Source organism: Lissotriton helveticus, chromosome 10, assembly GCF_964261635.1.
Source record: "Lissotriton helveticus chromosome 10, aLisHel1.1, whole genome shotgun sequence".
NCBI classification, from domain to species: Eukaryota; Metazoa; Chordata; class Amphibia; order Caudata; family Salamandridae; genus Lissotriton; species Lissotriton helveticus.
Genome location: NC_136071.1, coordinates 127,077,199 through 127,101,072, shown reverse-complemented (window position 1 = coordinate 127,101,072; position 23,874 = coordinate 127,077,199). Strand labels below are relative to the sequence as shown.

General features: G+C 48.1%; 1 long non-coding RNA gene across 1 annotated transcript in view; it reads left to right on the top strand.

Moving 5' to 3' along the window:
- The window catches only part of LOC144785086 (uncharacterized), a 70,918-nt gene that overhangs the window by 4,432 nt on the left and 42,612 nt on the right, over positions 1-23,874 (top strand). Inside the window, exon 2 of the long non-coding RNA XR_013601756.1 lies at positions 17,118-17,236. This is a non-coding gene — a long non-coding RNA (uncharacterized LOC144785086). The remainder of the gene's footprint in view (positions 1-17,117; positions 17,237-23,874) is intronic.

The window sequence follows — 23,874 nt, the reverse complement described above, 5'->3', positions numbered from 1 at the left end:
GCGGTTCGCCGTCCCGGAAGTTACTCCGCCGACCCCGAAACGGCATCTCCAGGCAAAAAATGCCAGAAGTAATTTGCCAGTTCCGCCCAGGTCAGAGACCGAGGGCTGCTCAGGCAATCGATGTAGGGCACCGCCGACGCCAAGTTCGTGCGTAATAGGATGCAGCCCGATACTCCGCTCTGAGTGAGAGGTCTAACCGTAAAGAACCCGCTAGAGGTTTTAGGCAGCTAAAGTGAAGGCAAGGTTCCTCCACGGATCAACGGCCCCCCAGCCTGACCGGCTGGCATCCGACTCGATGATCAGATCCGGCTGGAGCCGGAGATTGTTCGCCCGTTCCGCGCACACACGTGCTCGATCGACCCACGTACTTCCGTCCTCGTCTCCTCCGTCCGGGAGACGCGTTTGGAGTACGTGAGCCCTTCCTGAGGTGTTGCGCCTCCATACTTTGCAGGCCAGCCGACTCCGGGAGATGTTGTCCTTCCGAAGGACCTGAGACAGCTCCCCGCGAAACTCGGTGACCTCCTGAAAAGGAATGTTGAGGGAGGCCGACTCTGAATGGAATAGGGAACCCAAAGGAGACCTGTCTCATGGCCTGAGCTCGGCTATCTGTGCATGCAGCACGAAAGCCAGAAGTGGGAGCAGAGCGGTAGTCATGTTCAAGTTGTCTTGGAGACGGACCGACGAATTGATCCAAGATCAGGATGTCATCGAGATCTCCGCTCAGCCGAGCGCCCCCTCGCGCAGAGTCCCAACCACCGGCCGAAGGAGCCTCGTAAAGCACCACGGGGCCGAGGGGAGGTAGAATGGCAGCGTTTGAAAACGAAACCTTACCATCTCAAGGGAACTGCGAGAAAAGCCAGAGAGGCGGGGAGATGGGAACCGAGAGGTGCGTGTCCTGCAAGACTAGACGGACCATCCGATCCCCCAGGAGAAGGGACCGCGTCGGAAATGGATCCCCTCCATCTTGTAGTGGTGGAACCAGTCACTCCTTGAATCCCCGCAAGTTTTTGACCGGCCGATAGCCTTTAGTTTAGGGGACCGGCCGAAACCTGTGTCCTTTTTCTTGACCAAAAGATACAGGTCAAAATCCGTAGGGTGCCGGAGGGACCTGCGTCTCGCCCCCAAGCTTAGGATCGATTGTAATGAGAAGCGACCGCTAACGTTCCGTCTCCAATGCGAAGTGTGCAGTGCCAAAGAAAACATAGGGCGCGTTGGGCCCCAACTGCCACGACCTCTGTGGATAACGCAGACCCCGACTCTTGGCCGACACAGCCAGCTGTGACCTGAGCTATGGGACCCACGGCATCCAGGAGGTGACCCGACAGTTACGCCAGGAGCGGTCTAAGTCTTACGTCGGGTCCTACGTGAACTTGGCAAAGAACGCGAAGAGTTTACCATCAATGTCCGGGGTGACGGCCACCCTGCCCTCTAGCTTCGATCGAGAGCATTCACCCCGCATGCGGGTTCTAACCTCCTTCTCTCGAGGTTTGCGAAATGTTACTCGCCACACAAGCCGCCACCTTGGGGTCAGGAAACCTCTCCGACGACCTAGGATGGTATATCCTTGTAGGGTCAAACAGATCGGAGGACTTCCCATCCCCATCCTGGGACCCCGATGAGTGAGACACCGGGCGCCATGGTCGGCCCGTGTAGTCTGCCTCAGTCGAGGAACCCCTTCATCGGACATACCCTCTCCCTCCAAGGGGAAACCATCATCATGGTCTGTCTCAAAAGCGACCTCGTCGCCATCTGTCTCCAGAGCGACCTCGTCGCCATCCTCTCCGGGTTTGACTCCCTCCCGGCAGGGTACATGTGTGAGCGTCCGCGCACTCTGCTGCAAGGAGACCCCCAAACGGTCGGACTCCCCGGGTGCCCCGCGTGACGCTCTTCTACACCCACCCTGCGCGCTTCGAGGTCCGCGGTCCACCGACACTGGGGAACCAACACCCCGGGGGTACCCTGGGCGAGAGCGCCCACCCAATCCCTCGGAGGGGCTAGTCCAGAATCCAGGGCCAGCGACCGCGCGCAACCAACTGCAAGCGGTAAGGGTTGGGAGAGAAATCTCTTCCGCCTCCTGAATTAAGGGGATTGCCTGGTCAGATGCCAGCGTCAGATGAGGGTGAGAGCACGTATACACCTTAAACAATTACAGTAGGTAGCCCCCTCGCCAGTGCTCAAGCAACCCAGCTATCAAAACTGGGCGCAGTACCTTGATGCCACCACCAGGTGGCGCTGCGCAGTAGCGCGAGTGAGGGGATCACCGAAGCCGGTGTCGGGCGAGGGTTGGTCAGGCAGAGCGGCGCTCTCCTCAGCGCGCCGCCACGCCAGCAGAAAACCGCCAACAGGCAGCTTCTCCGTAGCGCCGGGCGCCCCACAGAGCCGAGAAAGCGCGGGAAGCGCGCAAACACGGTCCGCGATAAGCGGGAGGATTGACGGCGCAAGCAGAGCCTGACGCGCGTCTGTCACAAAGCGACTCCTACAAGTGCGAGTCCAGCATGACGCGATACCATAATTAAGCAGCCACAAGGCTAAACAGAAGTAAGTGACAATATCGACATCATAATAATCATAATAAGCTTATCAAAGTAAAGTAATAACAATAAGCGCACAGAAATATCAGTCAAACCATACTTCAGTAGGAAAATCTGACGTAACTGAGACTCTATCATTAAGCAGAAACAAGCTAAACAGAAGCACGTTACGATACCGACACCGTAACAATCAAAACTAAGCATATCAAGATAATAGAAATAATAATAAGCGCACAGAATATCAAAGTCAAACAATACGTCAGTAGGAAAAGAAGTGGACTTAACTGACGAGCAGAGAAGAAAGAGGAAGAGGAAGGGACGTCAGGACCAGTTATACAGTGGAGACCCTCGTGATTGGATGGCTGGGGTTATGGACACTGTAGCCCATGTGCTCATGGGAGTTGTAGTTCCTGAAAAGTTTTCTTATTGGTCCACTTTAAATTTGCTGTTTGTAATAAAGAGAAGAAAGGACTGCATAATCCTCGCCTCCGTCCTGACATAGAATCAAGAGAAGCCTTTACATTGTACGGACAAGGATGCCGTATAAACCAATGTTGAAGTAATGTCAAGGTCCAAAGCTAACCATTCAGCGGAAACCTGTAAGCAAAACAGTCCCATGAGGAAACTGTACCTCTAGGGTCCTATGGCTTTTACACCTGAAAGATTCCTGACACATGTTTTTTCATCTTCAATGTTTTAATTATTTTATTGAAACTTTAATTAGTGAACATTGCAGTGCCTTTATTAAGAATGATTGCTTTCATATATGACTATTGTTCCTATTGATTTTAATGGTGATTTAATGACGTGATTATTTTATTAATGTGGCACTATGATAAAGCCAATAGTTCTGACTTTTAAATAATGACACCCCCTTATAGGGTTATGTTACTTCTGGTGTAGGTGCAGTGTGCATTGTTATTATGGGCTCATGACCCACTAGGGGTGTATAATTGTATGAGGTTGTCACCAAATGTATCCCACCTACCTGAATGTATATTTTTGATAATGTAATGCATTGGACGATCATTTTTTATTGTTGTTGCATGTCGGGGTATTAGGATTACTAGCTCACACCACCTACCCTGAGTAGACAGTGGACTGCTCTGCTTAGCTACCCTGAGAGAGTCAAGTACTACAATGAAGTACTTGGTTTCCAGAAAGGAGGCAATTGCAGACCTATTACGTGTGAAGGACTCACATCATAACCCAATCTCTTACAGTAAGGCTTTATGCCTTACGGGCAGCTCTGTGAGTTGTATCCACCATCTGTTGCTACATCTTATTTACTTCAAATCCATTTAAAATCATTCACTTTGTTGCATCCAAGGTATCACTACTTTGCAATCTGATCTTTGGAATAATCCCTGTTATCACAATGATAGCGCACAGAGGACCAAGTCAGGCAAGCATAGTGGCTAAATGGCTAAACGTCACGAGTGACATTTTGTGACAGGCTTGGTGTTCAGCTAATCGTGTTTTGCACATTGGAATTTTAAGTCCAAACATCTAACGGTAAAAAGAAAACTACTAGTCCCAGCATACGATTCGGGGGTACACGCGGGTGGACGCCGTCCACCCACTTTTTTCACAGGTTGGACGCCGTCCACCCTGCGAAGAAGCTAGGCCCACCTGCAAAAGATGCTGAATTCGTCCCGGTGTAATTTGCAAACACCTGGACACATTCAGCAGCGCCTGTACGTTATGTGCTTTAGATCGGCTGGGGCTCTCTTATTTCTGATATCGCCTGGTATTGCAGAGTCGCCTCCCTGGACATGGACAAACAGATCCCGGAACAGGAGGCTTCCAGGAGACCTCCGGGCGCAGGAGCTGGCGGTCGGGCATGCGCGGGGCTTCCCTGGCAGAGCGGTGGAGAAAGAGACTCTCCTTCCGCTCTGCCGAGGCTCTTAAAGGGGACGAGAACCCCCGAGCCGGCTAGAACTGGTCCTGACTAGGTCCGGGACCGTTCGTGTTACGTTTGTCCCAGAAGCACTTTAAGTGCTTCCGGGGCAAGGGCCACTTAGCCAATGGGCGATGGCGTGGAGGGCTAGATGCCTGCGCGTCATCAGAGCGGGGCCCCGCCCTCCACCCTTGTGAGGGACATTGCACTGGGGACCAGCACAACCGCCATATTGGCGGTGTAACCGAGTTCCGCGGTGTCACCTATGTACTCCTGCTGGGCCCATAACAAACACCGAATCTGAGGAGTCATCAGGCCTCCTTTTGTTCCAGTCTCCTGGCTGGGAGCAGCCATGAGCCTCACACCTGTTGCAAATGAAGCAGAGGGGAAACAAAGGCTCACACCTTGTTAGCACTTCACATATACTTAAGAGAGGCAGCTTTTCACATTGTTCAGGCTCTGTTTAGGAGATATGCATGCCTGTAAGAACGGCAGATGTGTTGATCTTTCCCAGTATTTTCACAAAATAAATAACATTTAAATAGTGCTTACTACCCCTGAGGAGGCGTTGTAATAATTTAAATATCACCATTTTTTCTTTTAAAGCACTATTGGTAGAGGAAGCTTTACGCTGCCAAAAGGCAACCTTGGTTTATGTGAAGCTTAGAAAAGTGTGAATCTTCTGCCTAAATCAGGAGGGTTTGCAAGTATACTCGAAATGTGCTCAAATGTACTCATGATAGGCCCTCTAAACATATATGTGACAAAGTGCTCGGACGGCCCCCCACCCCCGGGGGTTGGGGGTGCGGCCGAGCACTTTGCCAGGGCCGGTTTTCGGCCATTTTTGTTACAGGGTCGATTTTGCAGCTATGCTGCAAAAACCGCCCTATAACAAAAACGGCCACCAGGGGCCCAAAACAGGCCCCCACCCGTGCAGCGCACCGGGGGATTGCCCGGTGCCCGCTACGGCCAGTCCAGCCCTGCTTAAAGTCACTTTTTGTGATGTCACGCGCCACATGTGTCGCGTGTCACGTGCCGCGATGTCACGTGCCGTGATGTCACGCACCTTGATGCCACTTGCATACTGATTACTTAGGTTAGTCCCCCCCACTTCTTTTTTTAAGACTTGTGCCCTGGGGGTCGGGGTCCGGGGACTAAAGCTCATCCTATCCCAGTGGACAATGACCCTTCCAAGAAGGGGAGGGCAGGAAGTGGCTAGAGAAACTAAGACAGCTGCCATTAGTGGAGGGCTACGTAGCCCATTCGTAGTTGAACAAGAACTATAGAACGGCACGCAAGGGTGGCAGTAAAGAGGTAGCATTAGAAACATAAGTAATTCCTGTAGTCTGTTCTGCCCGGTGTTTGCTGTACCGGTCCACAACATCAGCTATGAGAATGCGGTTTTAGGGGAAACATCCTTTACAACGCAACTTTTACCACGCAGTGCCTTTACGATGCAACTTTTACAACGCAAACCATTACAACGCATTGCACTGGGGGGCGCTCTAGGATAGGGAATACGTTTAATTTACTGTCCAACACCTTCCCTAGTGTCCACGGGGACTGGAGTTGGAATAGCAAATTAAACTATTCACTATCCAGCACCCCAAAGTGCTATGCGTTGTAAAGGTTTTCGTTGTAAAAACCGCGTTGTAAAGGCATGCGATGTAAAAGTATGCGTTGTAACGTCATACATCCGGTTTTAGGATGTGTAATTAATCCTGTCCTCCCTGTTACTCATATTCCATAGACTCCCTACAGCTACGCTAATAGGACAAACACATTTGCAAACAGTAACTTGAAAAGAGAAAGTCAACAAAGGGAATAAGAAGTCTCTGACGACAGTCATTTGGTAACCCTGGCTAAACACTTGAGAGCTAAAAGTAATTGACAGCGTTGGACACGGAATAATGTAATGTAATTAGATTAACTTGCATTTTCTCTAGAGCGGTAACTGGCTGAAAATCCACAACAGGGCAATTAAGTCCAGTAGCACCCCACAGTCCCACAAATATATATAAATGGAAAGTGTTTGTGCCTCGTGTGGAAGAGGCTGCTATATGAGATCTTCGTTACAGCAGCCACGGCCAAAAGCCCCGCCCAAAGGCGTTCAGTCACCCTAGTCTAAAATCATCTGTCCGGTCCCCGTGGAAGCTTTGAAAAGGTGTCTTCTATTGACCAGCCAATCACCGACTTAAATGTCTCCAAGAAAGTGAATGGTATTTTACATATACATTCCATAGGCGCAGTGCTTAATTTATAAAAAATAAATAAGTGCCAGGGCTCTAGTCAAGAGGCTTCTGTAGCTAGCACTACCCCTTGTCACTGCCAGTGTTGCCAATGACAGTACCTAAGCAACTAATGACCACCCTGTTACAAGTGTGACAATTAAGCCTATTCCAGACCTCCAAAGCTAAGAAAATAGCTTAGGCGGCAGGTATTGGTTGTTTTTAATACATATTATATTAATAAACAATTGCTGTTCTGAATCATCTCTAAATTATACAAACTGCGCCACCATGTGGCAGCTATCATAACTGCTGGTGTCAACAATTAAGTTCCAGTGCTTATAATTAAGTGGCGTTGCCGAGCACCGGAAACCCCCAGCTCAAATTAAGCACTGCATAGGCACCAACAAATGTATGTCCTTCCTTTTGCCACAGGCACAAGTATTTGCTCCAAAAATGAGGTGCCATGTGTTCACATGTGATGAACAGGGTTTTTAGCGGCAGCAACCGCACTCGTCTCGATTTACAAGTGAGGTGAGCAGTATTTGAGAAATTCCTTCCAAGTTTTAGCGATGATTATCATCATTCGTCTCCATGAATGACTCGGCCATGGTTTGATTTGATCAAATAGGGAATTAATTCAGTGTCGGACTGGCCTTTGAGGAAATCTGGCACCGCCAGAAAGGTTGGTCTGACATCTCAGCTTTTTTTGGCAGTTTGTGGGCATGTTTTATGGTCTGGTGAACATGGAGTTAGGCCTAATGGATGCATGTAATGGATTGGTCACTTGTAAATGTAGAGTTTGAGATGATTCTTGTGGTTTTGGGAAGTTGGATCCAGTAAAACTACTACAGTGGGATGGAGAGAGATCTACCACCTATGTTCTTTAGTCCATGTGCTTAGCTTAAGCAGTGTTGTACACTCAGATGTATCCATACATAGATTTTTGTTAGGAACATAGAGCTACATTTGCTCTTAAGGTCTATAAGCCTATAGAAGTCACTGTGTGACAGGTGATTATTTAAAACCACTGATACACAGGTAGCCAAAGAAATGCCGCAATGGTGATATATGATCTGTACTGTTGTTTGGTAAAAAGGCTTCTGCGGGCCTCTATGTGCAAAATACAGAACAAAGGGTAGAAGTGGTTTAAAATTTGCACTTCGTTAGCTTGCCTATCTTTTTTGTTGGTATACTATGGTAACAAAATTGCTAGTGCAAAGGATGGTGCTATTAGTTTACACACTCTACTACCCAAGGTGTGACACTGGATCCTGGGATCCAGAATTTATACAATTTTATATAGAAAAAAAACAAAGCACTCAGACTGTATCACAAATTAGTATGAGATCCAAACGTTGAGGACTTGCTTCTCAAGCAATAGTTTGGTTTATTGTATGTGCAAGAACTTGTATAATCTTCGGCCCAATCAAATGTTCACAATTTCTTTCTTCAGAAACAGCCAATACATGTTTTGTCACACAGTGGCCTTTTCAAGGCTGTGAGTTTTTACAAATTAAAATATAAATTAGAACAAGTCAATACTTGAAAAAAGGTAGAAAAGAGAAGAACGCAAAGTGGAAAAGGGAACAAAAAAAGGGGACTATCAAGAAATTTAGAGAATACTGTATCCAAAGTCATAATTTCTGAAGTTGTGACTCTATGTACATCCTGTGCCAATATACTGCAAAAGAAACAATTGATGGACGGAATGCTGAACAATGCAAACATCCACCCCATTCACAAGGCTCTGGGTTAAATCCATCATTCTTTTGCTCACCACACCACCCCAGTTTGGACCCAGCCATATGCAAATATCAGTCTTGACCCTGTTCCTTGTGGGAACAATCCAGCCCGAACTGCCAAGCCAGGTCCTCCCTGGACCGGAAACAAGCATCCTGGGACCGGTTTCAGGGCATCACCAGTCATCAGCCAGGCTAGCTTGAATCCATACGGTGTAGTGAGCACAGGACCCACATCTGGACATACCCTTCCCACTTAGGGTGACATATGCAAAAGAAACAATTGATGGACGGAATGCTGGACAATGCAAATATTCACCCCCATTCACAAGGATCTGGGTTAAACCCATTATTCTTTTGCTCACCACACCACCCCAGTTTGGACCCAGCCAGCCAAATCAGTCTTGACCCTGTTCCTTGTGGGAACAGTTCAGCCCCAACTGCCAAGCCAGGTTCGACCTGGACCAGAAACAAGCATCCTGGGCCCGGTTTTAGGGCATCACCCTTTATCAGCCAGGCTAGCTTGAATCCAGTGGTGTACGAGGAGCAAAAAAACAATGGATTTAGGCCCAGATCTCTGTACTGGGGTGAATGAATGACATTGTTCTGCATTCTGTCCATCAATTGTTGTTTTTGCATTTGTCACCCCGAGTGGGACGGGTATGCCCAGACGTGGGTCCCGTGCTCTCCATGCCACTGGAGTCAAGCTATCCTGGCTGATGAGGGGTGAAACCCCAATACCGGTCCTAGGATGCTTGTTTCCAGTCCAGGGAGGAAATGGCCTTGCAGTTCGGACTGGACTGTTCCCATTGGGCGCAGAGTCAAGACTGAATTGTATATGGCTGAGTTCAAACTGGAATGGCATGGGGAGCAATAAAACGATGGATTTAGGCCCAGATCCCCGTACTGGGGTGAATGTATGACATTTTTCTGCATTCCGTCCATCAATTGTTGTTTTTGCATGTGACAATATACTGGGCAGAGCTGAGCAGTCTGCTCTATTGGTGGGTGTTCAAAAGATATTCTGGACTCTGACATCTTAACCAAAATCTGCCAGTCATATTCTTATTGCACACTAACCTTTCTTCATAAAGCAGCAGATTTACTAGCTTTTTGCATAGCACAGCAACCAAGTTGCTGCGCTGCGTGAAATGGAGACCACAGGACAGAGCTATATCTGCTAAGAAATTTTGTTTTTCCTCTCTCCCTCTGCTGGCACACTTTAGCCTGCCATGCACCAACGCACACACCCTTGCACCACAGGTAGTAAATTAGGGCTAAAGTTCATAGGGAAAATATTTGCCACCCAAAAATTCCATTCTTCAGGACTACCAGTCAGTATTGAGACCATGCTGCAGGACTGACACAACTACTCTTCAAGTTGTGGAAAGACTTTCCTCATGACACAAATAGGTGATACAGGCCTTCAGGTTTAGCGTCCTCTCCTGGCAACCATCAATACGTTTGACCACCACACCCTACTGCAGATTGCGTGGACTCCCATGGGTTTTCATAAACTCCTTTTCATACTGGTCTTAACCATTCCTCTGTAATCAACATTGATTTATCCACATGTGACTACCTGATCTAAGCTATTGCCCGTAACCTGCAGAATTCTCCCAAGGATTACTTAACTAGCATGTTGTGTTCAATAATTACAAGGGCCCTAGAAGGGCCGTCCATGGATAGACAGAAAAGCAGGGGCTGCTGTGAGCAACCGTGGGAATTGAGGCCTTCTAATCCTGATGTACTAGGGTAATGACCCGATTGGTGCAGCAGCTGTTTCCTAACACCTGCACAGGGAATCCACTCGACAGGGCTTTCCACTGGAGCTTGCCCCCTCCAATGCTATCCTCTTCCTCGCAGGGCACACTGGTCTTGGCAAGCAAGCAGGCGCTGGTGCTCCAGGGCAGGTGGTCGTGGATTCCCTGACTGATGTCCCCTCACAGCAGGCCTTGGACCCTAGTCTTTGGCACAGGCAGAAGTCTTGCAGAGCTTTCCTTCCTCACACAGTCAGTCTGGCTGCTTGGCAGGGAACAATTTTTGGGGTGTCAAACTCTGCTTCTTATAGTTGATTTCTAGACACCAAACATGATTTGGGGTCTGAGTCTTTGAAGTTTTATGACGGGGTTCTGCTTCTTTTGAAGAGTCCACTCCTCTGCTCCCTCTTCCTCTTGAAAAGCAGTCTGTCACAGCAGGAATGTCTCGAAAGCTGATAGTGCCACAGCACATGCCATGGGAGTAACTAGATTTCACACCTGGATGTCAGCCACCGTGATATGTGCCTCGAAGAGTAGCCCAGATCCACCAGCCATAATCTTTATGATTCTTTTATCAGTCCCATCTCTTAAAAGAGATGTGCCCAGGCCCCTTCCTTGTGACCTCTCACTGAATCAAAGAGAACCCATTGAAGTGTACAGGGAAATCCTGGTCTTCCCCGTCTCAGGGTGTGTCCCAGAAATGTCGCAATACACATCTGTCTGGGGGAGAAAGGGGGTGGGGTCTCTGTCTCCTCTCCATGTTTCACCATGCAGGCCTGGGTTTCCCAAAATGGAACCATGGGCCCTCTTCTGTATTGTACCATCCACAGGGACACATACACTCAGTGCATATACACAGCATACACTCACTGCACAGTAGTGCACCTTCCATGCACTGTACCACTCAGGCACACATGCATCCAGAACTTACTTTATTTATTTATAAAGTTTGTATAGCGCGAACATGATCCCGAAGGATATCAGAGCGCTTTACAATTGGAGGGAAATGAAGGTAACAATTGCAGTACAGGCATCAAAATAGGAATACCAACCAAAATACATATCAAATGGTCATAACAAGCAAAAAGGTTTCAATCAAAAGAGGTAAACACAGAATAAGATAATAACTGGTACACAGCAAACTAGGAGGGGATCAAATGATTAGTAAAGAAGAATAACACCCAGCGCAGGGCTTAAAGGTGTAGCGAGCATTTCAACTTTAACATGCAAAAACTACCTAGCACTGTATCCTTTATGTATTATCCCACTCATATGCACACACATATCCAGCCTATGCATTTAACTTTCACACACTGCACCCTTCACGTATTGGACCACTCCCAGGTACCACACAACCATCATATGCATTTGACATGCATGGACCTCACAGCACTACATCCTTCAGGTACTGTACCACTAATAGACACGTGTACACCCAGGACATGCATTCACCATGCAAAAACGACTCATTACTGCACTACACCCTGTATAGTTCCCTTCCCAGGCACACACACACCCATCATAGATACACCACCTCTGTGCTACGCAGCACTTCACACCAATGTGATGTAGGCCAGGTGTGAGATAAGCACACAGCAGTGGAACTTGTGCACCTGTTGGCTTCACTCTCGTGAAACAGGTTAAAAAGGACCTGTTCACTCCTACTGATCACTACACAGTATGCTGCCACCCCCATGCTTGTGCTGTTTAACTCCTGGTGAAGGCAGTAGCCTTCCACCACTGTGAGGGTAGTGGTTTGGGCACTCCACTCAGCCCAACAACACCACAATCAGTGAGACAGGCTTATGTCATGGCACACACACATGATCCATGTTTACAGATAACAAAAAACAGCATTTGGGATCCAGATATGCATCTAGTTGCGTACTCGGGGCAAGGGTGCATGTCCGGTACAATGAAGAGGACTTTTCCGTCCCAACAGCATGCATGTTGGGGTGGGAAGAGGTGCATGGGAGGGAGTCATAGGTGCCTTTGACTACACAATATATACATATTTGGTATACTATACAGTATTATCCATATGAAGGTATTATTACGGCAAGCTGTGTTTGAAGTTGAATGTAAGTAAAATTGTTGCCAGTCCAGCCTTAATTGAAGACCACCAGCTAGACTGGCGAAATTGCAAGAGGCGCATATGAGTTGTGCCTGCTGGTTAAGTGTTGGGACTGACAAAATGGTGGACTAGTCTCTAGAATTTAGGTTCTGTGCATCCTTGTTTACTCTCTCAGGCCTAGGATTAACTGCTTCTCTGCTGAGCTGGAAACAGCTGAATGAGGAACTAAAGCAACCAGCTGAATGGGCAACATTTACTTTCAAAGGGAAATCAAAGAAGATAGTGCTAATCTAGTGACAGTTGAATATTTGAACAACTATCTGACTTGGAATCAAGTGAACATTATTTTTCTTTATGTACTTGACGTTCGGGTAGCTAATTTACTGATATTTTGAACTGGCGGTAGACAATTTTAGATGTATGGAAGACCACGTGTCACTTTTACTTTTATTTAAACAATAGCACAGAGAATTAGAGTGTTATTTAGCTACCCCCTTCAGCCACTGGCTTTTGTGTGTTTCTCATGGTTTGCATTGGTAGTTACATATTCCCATTTGTGTCCCCATTAGGTTTTGGTGATGGTCATTGAGTAACACTTTGATAATCTGCAGATTCAACAAGATGTGTAGCCAGTAATTGAAAGCCAGTAATTGAAAGCCAGTGTCTGCTCTGTCAGTGTTTACTTTGACACATTTTAACTTCTGATGTATTGCAATTTTTGCTTGGGTGTGCATGCTGTTTGCAGGTCTTAGCCGATCTTAAAGACACAGCCCTATCCAAAAATCACTCTTGCGCATTTATTTGTTTTAATTTGTCTTCATGGCCACGAGTTATTGGATCGTCAGTCTTTTTTGTTCAGAAACTAAAGACGAATGGACACTCAGGCTTTATAAAAGATGCACCCTCAATAGAAGCAGAACATGTAGTTCTAGGACACCCCCGCGCCGCACGGCCACCAGCTGCTGCGTGTGCCCCCTCTCCTTGTGCCTCGCTGCCCCGGCTCCGCCGCGTGACCACGCCCCCTGCCATCGAGCGGCGTGGTCTGTGCTAGCTTCCTGCCCTGTCTCTGTTTTTGTGATTTTGCTTTGTAAGTTTTTCCTGTTGTATTGTAATTTCGCCCCATTTGTGCCGTTGTTTGCCTCCTTGTGCCGCCCTCGTCGCATCCCTCCCCGCTCCCCGCTTCCCGCCATCACCGCTAACCCTGCCCCTTTTCTTTCTGTACCCTCCCCGCTCCCGCCTCCCAGCTGCTCCGCCCACCCGCGCACTTCGCCATATATGGCGACCGTGCGAACGCGCAGCGGTCACGCGCAGCAGGCGCGCCGATTGTGCGCCAAAGGTAAGCCCGTCTGCGCCCGTCCGCGCCTGGACCGCGCCCAGTGCCAGGACCCCTGGCCCCCACCGACGGAAGCCGACCCGACGAACCTACAACGCCGCCGAACTCATCGCACTCAACACCGGCGCCATCCCGGGATGCTACCGAGCCACCCCGAAGCACACCCACGGACCCTTCAGCTGCCACGCCTGCAAGTTCTCCTGCGTCCGGACCTACCCTGCACCAGCACCCGCCAAGCCGAACACCAGCAGCAACCACCTCAAGTGCATCCTGCTCAACACCCGCTCCGTCCACAGACACGCCGTCGAGCTCTGGAACCTGCTCGACACCGCAGACCCAGACGTCGCCTTCCTCACGGAAACCTGGATGAACGCCTCCTCAGCACCCGACATCGCCATCCCAGAGGGCTACAAGATCACCCGGAGGGACCGCACCGCCAACCAGACGGGAGGAGGCATCGCCATCATCCACAGGGACACCATCCGCTACAAGATCACCCGGAGGGACCGCACCGCCAACCAGACGGGAGGAGGCATCGCCATCATCCACAGGGACACCATCCGCATCACGACCAACACCGATGACACCCTAACCACCGCCGAACACCTGCACTTCCAGATCCACACCGACCCGAAGACCACCCTCAGAGGCACCCTGATCTACCGACCCCCGGGACCACGCACACGATTCAGCGAGGACATCGCCGACTTCATCAGCCCACATGCCCTCCCCTCCGCCGACTTCATCCTCCTGGGGGACCTCAACTTCCACCTGGAGAACAACAACGACCGTAACACCATCACCCTGCTCGACAACCTCACCAACCTCGGACTCAAACAGCTGGTGTCCACCCCCACCCACCTCGCCGGACACACACTCGACGCCGTCTTCTCATCCAGCAAAGACATCACCTTCAGCCACGCAACAGGACTCCACTGGACGGACCACAGCTGTGTCCACTTCACCTTCAAAAGAACGACAATCCACCACCACCAGCAACAGGTTGCCCGAAGAAGCTGGAACAAGATCACAGCCGACCAGCTCACCGCCTCCCTGAGCCAGCACCCTCCTGCCGGCTCAACGAACCCCAGCCAGGCCGCCGACAACCTCACGAAGTGGATCAGCAACTGCGCGGACGAACTCGCCCCCCTGAGGACCCCGCCCAGCAGACCCGGCAGCAGAAAAACCCCATGGTTCACCGACGAACTCAAGAGCTCCAAGAAGAACTGCCGAGCCCTCGAGAAAGTATGGAGAAGGGAACCAACAATGAACAACATGTCCACCCTCAAGCTCGCCACCCGGAAACACCACCAACTGATCCGCGCCACCAAGAAAACTGCATACAAGGACCGTCTGGACAACAACGCACACAACTGCAAGGAACTCTTCAACATCGTGAAAGAGCTCTCCAACCCCAACGCCGGAAACAACGACATCACCCCATCGCAAGACCTCTGCAACTCCCTCGCCTCCTACTTCCACAACAAGATCGCGGACATACACAACAGCTTCAGCATCCAACCAACGCACGCCACAACCGCAGCAACGCCACCCACCACCACCCTCCGCGCCTGGACCCCGATCAGCACCGAAGACACCATCCGCACGATGAACTCCATCCACTCCGGATCTCCAACCGACCCCTGCCCTCACCACGTCTTCAACAAAGCCGACGTTGTCATCGCACCCCACCTGCGGGACATCATCAACACCTCCTTCGACACCGCCACCTTCCCTGAGAGCTGGAAGCACGCCGAACTCAGCGCTCTACTCAAGAAACCTACAGCGGACCCCACCGAACTCAAGAATTACCGTCCCATCTCGCTCCTCCCGTTCCCGGCCAAAGTCATCGAAAAGACCGTCAACAAACAGCTGGCCGCCTTCCTCGAGACAAATGGATCCCTCGACCCCACACAGTCTGGCTTCCGAGCCAACCACAGCACCGAGACCGCCCTCATCGCTGCCACCGATGACATCCGAGCCCTGATGGACAACGGAGAAACAGCGGCCCTCGTCCTCCTGGACCTCTCCGCGGCATTCGACACTGTCTGCCACCGCACCCTAGTGCAGCGCCTTGGCAACATCGGAATCCAGGAGAAGGCACTGGAATGGATCACCTCCTTCCTCGACGGAAGAACACAGAGAGTCCGCCTACCACCGTACAAGTCAGAGGCCACCGAAGTCATCTGCGGCGTCCCTCAAGGATCCTCGTTGAGCCCCACCCTCTTCAACGTCTACATGAGCCCCCTCGCGGCCATCGCACGCCAACACAACCTCAACATAATCTCCTACGCCGACGACACCCAACTGATCCTCTCCCTGACCAACGACCCCACCGCCGCCAGAGCCAACCTGCACGAAGGGATGAGAGAGGTAGCCGAGTGGATGACGACCAGCCGCCTGAAACTGAACTCAGACAAGACGGAGGTCCTCATCCTGGGCTCCTCGCCCTCCGCCTGGGACGACTCCTGGTGGCCCCCCGCCCTGGGCACCGCACCCAAACCGACGGACCACGCACGCAACCTGGGCTTCATCCTGGACTCCTCCCTCTCCATGACCAGACAAGTCAACGCCGTCTCCTCGTCATGTTTCAACATCCTGCGCATGTTACGGAAGATCTTCTGGTGGATCCCCACCGAGACCAGGAAGACTGTCACCCAGGCCCTCGTCACCAGCCGACTGGACTACGGCAACGCCCTCTACGCCGGAACCACTGCCAAACTCCAGAAGAGACTCCAGCGGATCCAGAACGCCTCAGCCAGACTCATCCTCGACATCCCACGAAACAGCCACATCTCCGGACACCTGAGAGACCTGCACTGGCTCCCCGTCAACAAAAGAATCACCTTCCGCCTCCTCACCCACGCACACAAAGCCCTACACGACCAAGGCCCGAGCTACCTCAACAACCGGATCAACTTCTACGCTCCCAAGCGCCACCTCAGATCAACCAGCCACGCCCTCGCCGCCGTCCCCCGCATCCGAAGAGCGACAACAGGAGGAAGGTCCTTCTCCTACCTGGCTGCCAAGACCTGGAACTCCCTTCCGACCGACCTGCGCCGGACCCAAGACCACCTCTCCTTCAGGAAGAAGCTCAAGACCTGGCTGTTCGAGCAGTAAAGGCACCCCCCCCCTCCTAGCGCCTTGAGACCCTACGGGTGAGTAGTGCGCTCTATAAATAGACTGATTGATTGATTGATTGATTGATCTCCGTCTTTTCTATCTGCAAGGATATCCAAAAGGTTTTGTTTTTTTTAAATCAAAGGACTCTCACCCTCTAGCTCTTTCTAGTTGCATGCATCATCACAGAGTCCACGGTTAGATACCTTTGCGCTCTGGAGCGGGCTCTACCTTCAACTTCAAGGGACCGCCATCTTGTAGAGCGGTGGCAGTAACTCTACCGAATAGGAGTCAAATTAATCTACCAGGTATTAGCGGTGTTTGCACAACTGCAGATGTCTAGATCTTTCTTGCAACTGGAGCGCGGCCAGTACTTAACAGAATATTGAGATCACTTTGCTAAACATTCTCTCCTTTAATGTCCAACAGACACCAATAAAGGGTCCTTCGTGGAGGCCATTTTGACGGAGAATAAAGACAAACTTGAAGCCTTCTTATGCTATGAACATTCAAAGGCATGTACTGGGTTGAAGAGAGAAGACTTTCGGGTAAGCACTGTATTAATAACTATTGTTTTTTGTTGTAGTTTTTTAGGAGTAAAGAAATGAGAGTTAAAATACATCGCATGTTGCACAAGTTAACACATCAGTTGGAAAGAGAAATAGGAACGGAAGGAAATAGGAAGAAGAGAAAACATAACAAACAGTAGCATATTCTTACAAATTTGTGACTTGTCTAATTTAGTCTCGTTAATTGGGTCACAAGTCCCATGCCGGGGCACTCTTTCATTTGCCAATGACACGCAGCAATTAATTGTGCCACATTTAAAGCATCATACTGTCGTTCCTTAGGGCACTTTTGCATTAGCGCCAGGATAAAAGGGGTAACATCTGGTCTTCGACTATGATTCAACATTATGGGCAAACAAAACATATCTCTGCAGAATGATATGTTCTCGATAAAGTGCGCTAAGAAATGCAACCTATCAGGGTCCACATGGGTTCACTCATGACAATACCCTGCTCTGCTTAGCCACTTAGCAATTTGACTTGGTGTAATTAAAGTCAAATGATAATATATATCTATGTATATGCATAAGTTTATGAAAATAAATATGGCCCGATACATTATTTAGAGTAACTATACTAATAAACACACATTCGTTTATTTGTACGTCAAATTTCAGTTTATTGCAACAGTAGAGCAAAATTGACATAGGAAAAAACTATTTACTGCCTCATAGATTGAATATTAAAATTACTTAACACATAAAAGAATTCTCCTCATGGTCCCAAGGCCTCATCAATGTGATCTTACTTTGCTGCACAGTTTTGACCCCTTTTATCCTAGTTTTTGTTAAATATTGTTTTTAAAGAAATAAACATGGAAACAATGCCATGGAATAAACCCTATATTCAGATGCCCAGAATGTAATATGCTATTTATTATCATGAGTCCTAGCCCGGCCCCAGACTCAACAGAGGTAATAGCACATTACACTATGTATATCTGCATATGTATTATACCTTTATTTCCTGAAAAATACAGTTAGAGTGAAGTTATAAATATTACTATCAGAAAACCCATGAATTTGTCTAGATATACTTAGCTGAGGAATCCATTATTCCATAATGCAGTGCCCAGGAGTCACACTTGATATCACAAATGACCTCACATTACATCATCGATTAAATTACGTTCTGGATATATGGCAGCCTGTTGCATGTCCAATCCTCCCTGCCTTGCACCCATCTCAAATGGCATCACTGATGACAACATCCAATGCATGTGTTAGTTTGTTTCATAGTTTACATATTATTCTGTGCTAATTTGTACTTAGTTTCAGGCCTCTAAAGCCTGATGAGTTTATTGAGTAATGTGTGCAAAAGAAGCTTGGATGATGTTATCAGTGGTGTCATCAATGATGTCATTAGTGATGCCTCTGTCGATGTCATGAGTGATTTAATATGTGAGGTCATAAGCAGTGCATTGCGGGGGCATACGTTATAGTTAGCTCAGGTAACAATAACTGCTGAATTTCTATGGTTTTGTGTGTGCAAGATCTGAGCCTAACTATAATGGCCCTGAAACCTTTTGTTTTTCTCTGTGAATTTCTAAGTTGAAAAAAAAGTTCTATTTCCGAACTATAACATCCCTGTAACCTTTGGCTTTTTCAGTGAATTTCAAACATTTTTAAATGCTATTTTCTAACTATAACGGCCCTAAAACCTTAATTTTTTTATAGTAAATTTCACAGTTTTTTTAGTATAAATTGTACTACAATTTCACCTATAAATTCATTTTAGTAATATAAATTTTTACAAGTTTATAAATACATTTTATAAACATATTTATTCTCATAATACATTTTAAAAGTAACTATTAACAAATCAAGGTACCGTGACTTATGTAGTCTTTCTATAAATGCACTACAACAAGTCTTTCTCTTTTTTGTATTCATTTAATGGATCCGTGGATCTGCCGTCATTCCATGGCGAATCTGCTGTGATTCTAGGAACACACCCAAACCCCATCTTCTCTTTGGGTACAGTAAGTGTCTACAGATGCATATTGCAAACCACACCCTTAATAATTTTGGGGGGTTTAACATCTCTCTGGAGACACACTGAAAACCACAGCTCCGTCCCGTTTTTTTAGTCTTCCTTCAAAAATACAGCGTTTTAAAGTCATGATGTCTTCTGCTGAAGATAGATGAGAAGGGGAAGAACAGGATAAAGAAGAAGAAGCATTACCACCTCCAAAGTAGTCCTCCTACATTTGGAAATATTTCTCCATCCCTTCATGAGAAAAGAACGTTTTTCCAAAATATGGATTGGTAACTGGCTGTTTTAGTGGGTGTTTGGGTGTGTAACTGTGTGTGACATTAGTGGTGTATACATAAGTACTGTGTAGGAGTGTGAGTGGATGTGTAAGTGCCTCTGTCATTGTCTGACTGGGTGTGAGAGTGGCTGTAGGGTTTTGTAAATAAGTATGTGAGTGGCTGTATGGGTGATTGACTGGGTATATGACTGGGTGTATGGGTGTGTAAGTGTGTGTGTAATAACTGTCTGAGTACTGGGTACATGAATGGCTGTATAAGTGTATGAGTGGGTGTGACTGCCTATATGGGTGTGTGAATGCCTATGTAAGTGGATTAATAGGTGTGTTAATGGGTGTGTGAATGGCTTTATGGGTGTGTGACTGAGTGTGTAAGTCACTATTTGGCAGTATGACTGGTGGGCACATAGGTTCTTTTGTGGGAGGGTAACTGGGTGTGTAAATGCCTGCCTGACTGTGTGAGTGGGTGCAAATTACATACTATTAAATTAGGTACTATAAGCAACCACCCACATCTAATTTCAAACACATTCATTCATAATGGCTTAATAAAATTAATATATTTCAGTATAGCAATTCTTCTTCCTCGCTATATTTTTAGGGCTCGCAAGCGAAAAGCCCTTTTAGTAGGGTTTCAAAAATGGACCTTGAAATTCCACACAGCTTGTGCATGTGCATTTCAAGGTCCATTTTGATTGGGCTTTGCATGCGTGCTGTTTTATAACAGAACACGCAATAGGCCATAGGCGGTCGTGTAGCTCCGCCTATGGCCTATTGGTGTCTGTTACGCGCACCACAGCCCATATGTTTTCAATTATCGCGCCCGGCGTGATAATTAAAGACATATGCCTGGCGCGCGCGCACCACTCGCTGCCGTGTAATAGGATCGCTTTCGCGATTGCTTGAAGTGCCGCTTTTTTTTCTCTCCCCCGAAGCTAGAAAACATTGTTCTTGTTTTTGGTTCTTCTTGCACTCAGCGCCGGTACACTGCTAGGAGAAGCAGTGCGTTTTTAAAACCCACGCAAGAACGAGCGGCTGCTCAAGCACATGGAGCTGCTCTCGCAGGACCTGGCCGGCCTGCAGCACTCCTTCAAGCAGCTGCCGGCGGCCGCCACGCAGGCTTCAGCAGTCCCCAGCAGCAGCAGTCCGTCAGCGGGCCCAGCGACATCGACTGCCGGTGACTGCACGCCAGCGGACCCGGACTCTTAGGACTATGAGCGGGCAGGCGGGAGGGGCCACCTCTTGAATGGGACATGTACCCGAGGGCTGTGCACAGAAATGAGCCTGGCTTTTATCGCCCAAAGACTGCTGGGACTATTCCTGCTCTAAGTATTTACGGTACAGGCAGATCCGTCCTGTTGAAAGGTCTGTTCGTGTGTGCGATGCCCTAATAATGTTTGTTTTTGCTTTTGGCAAAAGGGGAGGTTAAAAAGCCTCCATTGAATGTTTTCTGCCTTAGACACAAAGTGACATCTTGATATGTTTCTGTCTTCTGGAAAAGACATGTTGTGCAAAGAAATGCTCTAAAAATGACTAAACCTAGAGATTAATAAAAACCTGTTGCAGTTTTGCTTTGAAGACACAAAGTGCCATCTTCATGTATGCTTACCACACACAAGAGCTACTTTCCTGCGCTCTGCAAACACTTATTTCCGGCCTCGTATGCAGAATAGGTGGAAATTCCACCTTCCCTCCCTATCCCAGGTACACGCCAACAGCAGACTATCATAAATCACTTTTATCAGGCATTTCTGCCAAAGTCACAAAGTCTCCTGTCCCCTTTTTGTGTCTATGGTAAATGACTTTAAAGGAGTCTATTTTTTTAGATTTCTCTACGTGTTTATCGTCTTTGATAAAAAACAGGCTTGTTTTGTGTGTTTTCATTTCGTTTCTTGATGCTTCAACTTTATGTGGAGTGACGGTCAGAGCTGCCCACTTTGGAGCTGGGGAACCTGCTCCGAGTCTATGCGTCGGCTGATAGTGACTGGGTGAGGGTGGAAAGGGGTTGTGCCTATCCCTCTCCAATCTGCACACTTCATCCTGGCTCTCTTCTCTGCATGTTAGTTTGTGCATGATTACATGTGTGCGCGCGTTCGTGTATGCATGTGTGTGTGCGCGCGCCAGTCTGATTGTGTGTCTGGATCTGTATTTGTGTGCCCATGTGTGGGTCAATGTGTGTTTGTTTCATGGCGTGTGTCTGGATCTGTGAGTATGTACGTGTGTGATTGTATGTGCGTGCTGTGTGGATCAGTGTGTTGGATGGTGTGTCTGGATCTATGAGTCTGTGTGTATTTGTGCCTGCGTACGTTTCTATGCTTGTGTTTGCCCGTGGTTAAGTGTGTAAGTCGTGGAGTACGAGTCTGTATGTGTACGTTTGTGTTTGTATGTTTTGACATGTGCATAAGTACTTGTTTTTGCTTTCTTCCAGCACTAGGAAAACCAGTATGTCTGGATTTTTCGTCCTACAAACAACATTCGAATGAGTTTATGGATGCCTGCATGCCAGGCAGCCATACCCCAGCATAGAGCGTGCACTCTATTGACGTGCAAGAGGGAGAGGGGGTCCCCGAGGGGCGTCGGTCACTGGCCTCTTTCATGGTTGATCATTTTAAAGTCCTCATTTCAAATTCGCTTTTGCAACAGCATGCTTAAACAAACAAGGCTCTGTGAACTAAGCTGTTGGTGTCTGGACTCGGACGTTTGGATGTGTGGCCACCAGCTGACATGTTTGACCACCCAGTAAACTACCTTAGGGCCCACCTCTTTATTCCTTTAAACTCGCCCTGCCTTCAGCCACTTCACATATTCTTGGCACCGCTTCAAAAAGTGTGACTTTGGGAAAGCCCTTGCGTAGTTTGTAAACGGCAATACGCTGTTCTGTGCTTCTTTCAGGGCATTTCTGGTATCAGGATGCGCCTGCTATTAGATGGTAAATAAGGAATACATTGCTATGTGCTGTACAATTACATTCTACTATTCCTTTCTGCCAGCACCCTCTTGCCTCTGCATGATCAAGGAAATCCTTGCTGACTTGAACCATCCTGACAGTTAGCAGGACTTGGTACCTTGCGTGATATTATGGCAGAATGTTCTTAACTGGTACATAGTCCGTGTTAGCACATTAATTATTTATGAATAGACAGCGTCTTCGCAGTGAAGTTGTGTGCTGTGTTACTGTTTTCTCGCGCAGCACTCCTGGCCATGCTGAGGTTTGCACCAGACAGGTTATGTATAGCACATGTGTGAAGGGTTAAACTCATTTCTCCAGTATTGGGGTGTCTTTCATAGATTCACATGCCTGAATCATTCCCCGTCGTCGGAGTGGGAGTCCCACGGTATATAAAAAAGCAATAAAATGCCTGTAATAACCAAAAAACCTTGGTAATAACCAACCAGGAAGTAAAGTAGCCCTAAGCTACAGGAGCAAAAACTCCCACACTCTTGACTATCCTAGTCATTTTGTATAGACCAAACTGCAGCCAATCAGGTGACAGCACCCACCAGAATGTTTTCCCCAGAGGCTCAGGCTCTCAGATTTTCTACCGCACCTCGTGTGAAGGGAGTCTCCCTGAGCTCTGCTAAGTTTCTTCTTACTTTGGATGTTTTTTTTTTTTTACCTTCTAAAGATGTCTACTTTTAAATCCCTTTTTAGGGCTTGTGATTCCTGTGGAAAGCTAAGGCTGTTCAAGGAGGATCCTCACAAGAAATGTATATATTGTCTGTATCCAGATCATGAGGCAAAGGAGTGTAAAATCTGCAGGACTTTTCCTCAGAAAACCCTCAGGGACAGAGAGGGTCGTCTTCTCCTGTGGCTCCAGAGGATTAAGGACAAAGATAACCCCGTTTCTGAGGTAGGGAGCATCGCCTCGGGGTCTTCTATATCATCTAGGAAGAGGAAAGCTGAGGTTGAGTTAGCTTCTCCTGGGGCAAAGGTGTTGAGAAAAGCACAATCCTCTCAGGATTCTGATGTGCTTTCTACTTCAAAAAAGGCTTCTCCACCTGTCAAATCTGGTCCTAATACGCCCTCAAAGAAAGCTGGAAAATCAACAACTTCCAAGACAGCTTCTCATAAAATTTTGCCTCAGGCTGCTCCTTTGACCACTTCAGCGTCAAATACAGCTTCACCATCGCCATCTCTGCATGTGGCCACCTTTTCAACATCTACGGTGACTTTCTCCTCACCAAAACCAGCTATGGTGATGTCTACAGCCTCATCACCACCGACGCTGGTTCACGTCCAAGTTCGACCTATCTCGTCGTCGAAGATAGTGCCATCTAACGTCGACGAAAATCTTGATGGTACCGTCGATGGGTACTCCGTTGTCGACTCGAACGTCGACGAACATCT